This window comes from Tupaia chinensis, unplaced genomic scaffold, assembly GCF_000334495.1.
Source record: "Tupaia chinensis unplaced genomic scaffold, TupChi_1.0 Scaffold000542_1, whole genome shotgun sequence".
In the NCBI taxonomy this organism is placed as follows: domain Eukaryota; kingdom Metazoa; phylum Chordata; class Mammalia; order Scandentia; family Tupaiidae; genus Tupaia; species Tupaia belangeri.
The window spans coordinates 379,066-385,572 of record NW_006160055.1 but is presented as its reverse complement, the minus strand read 5'-3'; positions in this window follow the sequence as shown (position 1 = coordinate 385,572).

Genomic DNA, 6,507 nt, shown 5'->3' with positions numbered 1-6,507 from the left:
CCCCACCCTCCCCCCACCTGTCCTCTTCTTGCCAGCTGGCCTCCACCCTCTGCCAATTCCAGCCTGGCCATCTGGAGAGGAATGGGGCCAGCTTTCCCTGGTTGAGTGTAGTTGCATTATCAAGATCTCACGGATTTCTTGCCTTCACTCCCTGCCCCATCTCCCCAGCACTCAGACGAGGCCAAGAGCCAGGGCTGGTCTCAGTCCAGAGCTCAACTCCTTCAGCCCTATGGGTCTTCCGAGCCCCAGCCCTGAGTCACAACTTCTACAGGCCCAGGTGTTTCTCTCTTGCCCACTAGGGTTGAGCTGGTCTTTAAAGGGCCTTGACATGTACGAATCCCAGGGTGGGTACCGGGTAAGCTCAAACTGAGACTCTACTAAATGTCGCTCATCTCCCATCATGGGCTTGATGCACTCCTCAAGCAGTGGGATTCAGACTTTAGCTGCAAAGTGGAGCAGAGAAACAGAGCCTTAGCAGATGGGAGACAGAGTCAGAGAGGGTTATTACAAGATGGAAGCACTTATGGCAGGCCGGTGTGCTGAGGGGAGCGATTCAGGAGAAGAGCAAGGCTGGATGTCACAGGAACATGAGCAAGGACCCTTTATCCACTTCCCAAGCACTGTGTATTTTTAATTTCATTCCACGCTTAATGGCTGAAAGAAAATGTTTCCCCAGACCAGTGAGTGGTGTGACTAGGGCAACTGGATTCTACACGGCCGACTACAGGGTTCGAGCCCTAGCTCCAGTAGCTTGAAAACCATGCCAGATAGAAGTGTGCGTGCATGTCCAAAATCCCAAGAGGAGAATGAAGGAGAAGAGATTTCTTTCTCTCTCTCTCTCTCTCTCTCTCTCTCTCTTCCTTTTTCTCTAGCAATCTCAGGCACCTTATAGCAAACAAAAATAAAAAAAGAAAGAAACAAAGAAAGAAAGGAGAAAGAAAGAAAGGAGAAAGAAAGAAAGAAAGAAAGAAAGAAAGGAAGAAAGAAAGAAAGAAAGAAAGAAAGAAAGAAAGAAAGAAATTTCCCCAATCCAGAGGCATTTGCCCTTTTTGTAAAGGGCCTGCCTAACTCCAAAGATTGTATTGCTGTCAAATGGTAGCAGGAGGTATTAGAGGGGTAGAGGAAAGGAGGAGAAAGGAGAGGGGAGGCTGGGTGGGGGGTGGGTGTGGACAGGGAAGACCTCTAGGAACACTTAGACCTCCTAAGTGTTAGACGTGATCAGCCACTGCATAAACCACGCATCAAGACTAACATCTAGAGCATCGAGTTACTGGTAGGGATGAGCTGAGCAAAGATAGACAACTCTTATCAAGTTTGCCCAGAATTGTACATCTCGGTCCACATAGATTGAGAGCAGATCCTCTTCTCAGAACTGGAAGGAAGATTACCTAATCAAACCTCACTTCATGGAAGAGGAAACTAAGGTTCAGAAAGCTTCGGTGAATAATCAAGTAACTCCACTTCTCAGTCTTCCTTTTCTTTCTCTTAACAAGAAACAGTTTTCTGTTCAGGTTCAACTTATATTGTACCAGGAACCCCAAAGAGACTCCGTTTCAGCTGTTTTACAGGAAGTTTCCTAACTCCTCACGTAGCCCCCATTCCAAGCTCCTTTTGTCCCCCATCACTCTATTTCTGCAGTACGTGACATTAAGGGCCTAGCACAAGCAGGCATTCATCACGTAATCGGATAACTGAGTATTTGACTTTTGTTTGCTAACATGTGGAAATGCACTCAAAGGACAGTAGCTGGTGAGTGTTGGACCCAGCTCCCGGGAGTGCACAAAGACACAGGCCAAGTGGGAACCCTGCACTGCAGGGCTCTGAGACCTGTCCTGTCTGAGTCTCCCCACACCCTCGACACCAAAGTTGGAGCAAAGCCAGCTCTTTCAGGAAGACAGTCTTGTTGTTTACAGTATGGGAACCAAGGGAGAGGTACGGATGTGGCCTCTTACGTTTCTGTTGGGCAACACAATTCCTTCCTATGTCGGAAGTGACTGGATTTCTTCAGAAGTCCCTCCCTCCTTACCTCGTAGATCTTATATCTTCCACCCTCCAGATTTGAGTTTGGCTAAAAGAAGGTGTGATAATTCTAAGATAACATAGGGTTGTTCACTCTCCCAGCACACACAAACATCTGCACGCAAGCATTGCAACATACCTGCCCAATGTATCTTCCAAGTTGATGCATCTTTTTTTTTTATTTTGTAGATTTTTTTGCTGTAGAGCATGTGCACTTGCCAAAAGAAACAGAGAGGAAAAGTGGGAAATCACCCCCTAGGGAGCATAACCATGTCTCAATCCCTTCTCCATTCCCGTCTTGGGATTTGGGGTATACACACTAACACAAGCACCCAGTGTGTTTTTCAAGCTGTTAGGCCCACAACTCAAACCTCAGAGTCAGCCATGTGGATCCAGAGCCTTAACCACCACACCACTTGCTGGCCTCCCAAGTTGACTTTTTTTTTTATGATAAAGCACATGTGCACAAGAAAAAGAATGAGAATGAGAGAGAAAGAATGCAACCTCAAAAGGATCTCATCATGCTGTAATTCCCTTCCCCAGCCTTTCGGCTCTGAGGCTCTTGGGTGCTCACATGCACACCCAGTGCACTCTCAGGCCAGCTCGGGGATCTGAACCCGCCATCACCATATAGCTTCCTAACTTGCAGGGCACTTGTGTTACTGCTATTCCTTAGCAGTTGGGCCCAGGTCAGCAATTAAAATTCACTGGGAGAAGTTTAATAATGCTTAACTTTGAAAAAAAAAAGGAAATAATAAATGAGAATGGAAACTGTTTTTTATTTTATGTGCTGTTTGAATTTTTACTGATTTCCAATCATGACAGTGGACTGAGGAGGCACAAGAACTGACAACACACCAACATGTGTGCACGCACACACACACACACCCTATGTAGAAATGCTAGATGACATTTTTTAAAAACAAATATGATATGTCAAAAGCAAGAGAGAGAGGGAACCAGCAGTTAGCGTAATGGCTATGTCGCTGGACTCCCACGTAGTCGACCACGGTTCGTGTCCCGGACCCGGTGGCTTAAAAAACTCACGCCGGGCGTGTGTGAGTGCGTGCCCAAGACCCCGAGAGGAGAATGGAGGAGAAGGGATTGCGGCGTGACCATCCCCCCTGGGGGGTGATTTCTCGCTTTCTGTCTCTATGTCTCTCTCTGTCTGTCTGGCGAGCGCATGCACTCTACAGTGAAAATCTCTCCAAAAAAAAAAAAAAAAAGCAAGAGAGAGAGAAATTTCTAAGAGTCAGAAATGAAGAGGGGACTTAGGGTTGTGAAGATTTATCAGGGAGTAGGAGTTTCTGGGTCACTGGGACCCAGAAAGAAATCACGCCAGGCACATGTGCATGCATGCCCCAAATCCCAGGAGGAGAATAGTGGAGGGGGGATTGCAGTATGGCCATCCTCTGAGATTCTCAGGGATGAGAATAGTCTACCACTCCACATTCAGCAAGGAACCGCAACCAACTTTTCTGTAAAAGGCCAGGAGCCAGGGAATACCGGCCTGCCTTGATTGGGGATAGGAAAACACCTGCCAGCTCCAAATCATGACCCAGTAAGCTACCTGCCTTTGTCCATGGGAGATAAAGGGTCACTGGAGGAACATTCCAGAATCACAAGCCTGAATAGAAAGTGACAAGGACTCACAATTGCTGTTTGGAGTGGTGGCCTGGTATTTAAGGGAGCTGGATTCCAAAAATACAACCACTTGGCTCGAATCCTAGCCCCAGACACTTGAAAAACACACTAGGCATCTTTCCCCTCTGGTGAACTAAAAAGAAAAAGAAGAAGAAAAGAAGGAGAAGAAGAAGAAGAAGAAAGAAGAAGAAGAAGAAGAAGAAGAAGAAGAAGAAGAAGAAGAAGAAGAAGAAGAAGAAGAAGAAGAAGAAGAAGAAGAGGGAAGAGAAAAAGGAAAAAAGGGAAAAGGAAAAGAAAAAGAAAAAGAAAGAAAGAAAGAAATAGCAACAGGGTTAGCCTCATAACACAGTACACTGTGCATGGGAAGCAGGATCCCACATAGCTTATTGCGGTTAATCTAATGACTTGAAAAACACATCTAGGTACCAGCAGGTGGTATAGTGGTTAAGGTGCTGGACTCCCACATGCCCCACTGCTGGACCTGGCAGCCTGGAAATCACACCAGGCACTTGTGCATATATGCCCAAAATCCCAGGAGGACAATGGAAGAGAAGGGATTGCAGCAAGACCATTCCCCATGGGGGTGATTTCTCACTTTCCCTCTCACTATCTTTCTCTGTTTCTCTTTGGCAAGCACATGCACTCTATGGCAAAAAACATTTAAAAAAAAAAAAGAGAGAGAGAGAGAGAGAAAGAAGAGGGAGGGCGGGGAGAAAGAAAAGGAAAAACACATCTGGTAATGTGTGCATTCATGCCCCAGGCAGAGAAATGGAAAGGAATTACAGTGTGACCACATTTCATTAGAGAATACTTTCTCTCTCTCTCTTTCTCTCTTCCTCTCTCTCTCTCTCTCTCTCTCTCACACACACACACACACACACACACACACACCACATGTCCTCTGGTAATAAAAACATTTTTTTTTAATTTAAAAAAGGGTGAGCCCTGTAACTTAGTGGTTAAGAGAGCAGGATCCCACATAAACAACAACGGTTCAAAACTCAGCCCCAGTGGTTTGAAAAACACTCCAACTGTGCGTATGTGCCCAAAATCCTGACAGGATGGAGAAATGGAGGAGGAGAGATTGTGGTGTGACCATGCTTCATTGGAGGCTGCTTTCTCTCTTTCTGTCTTTCTGTCTCTCTCTCTGGCAAGTGCATGTACTGACAATGTTTTTTAAAAATCATAATATCCTCAGAAAAATAAGAGGAAATATTTCATTTATGTGGCCAGAATGCGATGTGATAAAAGGAAACACTAGGGAACAGAAAGAGTCTACTGAAATTTTAAAATATAATAACAAAAAATTTTAAATTCCAATGAAAAAGATGGGAGAAAAATTAAAGGAAATGTCTTAGAAAGTAGAAAGATGAAACTATTGAAAAACAGGTATAAACTGATAAGAATATTAGAGAATTATCTTGGGGGTTCAACACCCAAATAAAAGGAATCCTAGAAAAAGAGAATAGGGGGAATGAAGGGTGGGAAAGTAGCAAAGCTATAATGCAAGAAAATTTTATAAAATCTGAATTTTTAGAATGAAAGACTTTACCAAGTGCCCAGCACAATGAATGAAAAGAAACTCTCACCAGGCCACAGTATATGTATTCTAAACCTAAAGAGAAAGAGAAGAACCTATAAGACTAAGACAAAATTCAGTCACATAACACAAATCAAGAATTAAAATAGCAGGGACAGCAGATGGCATGGTGTTTAAGGCACTGGACTCCCACATGGCCAACCAAAGTTCAAGTCTCGGACCTGGTGGCTTGCTTTCTCACTTCCCCTCCCCACCCCCATCACTCTCTGGTGAGCACACATGCCCTATAGCAAAATTATAAATAATAATAATAAATTAAATTTTAAAATTATTTTTTAAAAAGAATTAAAATAGCATCAGAAATCTCAACAGCAACACAGAGAACTATAAATCAGGAAGAGTCTAAAATTCTGAAGGAAAATGAATTCCAACCTAGAATTCATTTCTCAGCCAAGATACCAATTAAGTACAAAAGAGTAAAGGTAGTTTTAGAAATGGAAGATCTCAGAAAGCTATCTCCTGTATGTCCTTTCTCAGCAAATTCAGTAACCCAGCAAAATAAGGGAGCCAACTAGAAGAATGATAGTTGATTTTTGTTTTTTACTTTTATCAACATGTATTTTATGCTAAATTTATTCCCCTGCCTTAAGTTTTTGTTTCTTCAGTTTTCTTCTAGGATATCTTTTTCTTCTGTGTGATCTCCTCTTCCAGTTTAGGAACAACTGGTCCTTTTCAGTGGGGATCATCTCAAAGTGGCAGAGGGAGCTCAGGTATGGGTTTATCCACCCCTGAGCTCTGTAAGCACGATGGTGCATCTTGGGTACTTTGTTTACCTCAATATGCTCAGTGACCAGTGAATCTCCATCTAAACCTTTAATTCCAGCATTACTTCTGCATTTTCAAGCATGTGCAGCAAAAATTCAGCACTCCTTTTGAACCACCGACCCTACGTCCAGCCCTGCTGTGTGGCCTGGTCACACCTACCAATTTCACTATTATAATGACAAAATGGTACACACTGCTTCTGTAAAATGACATCTTTCAGATACTTGGTGGCTTTTTGAATATGCATACCCTTGATGACCTGGGTAGCAGTTTCAAGGGTATCCTTTTTTTTTTTTAGAAGTTTTTGCTATAGGGCTCATGCTCTCGCCAGAAAGACAGAGAGAGATAGAAAGTGAGAAGTAATCCCCCAGGGGGGATGGCCATACTGCAATCCATTCTCTCAGGATCTTGGGCATGCACACACACATGCCCAGCGTGAGTGTTTCGGGGTTTTTTTTTTCTCTCTCTCTCTCTTTTTT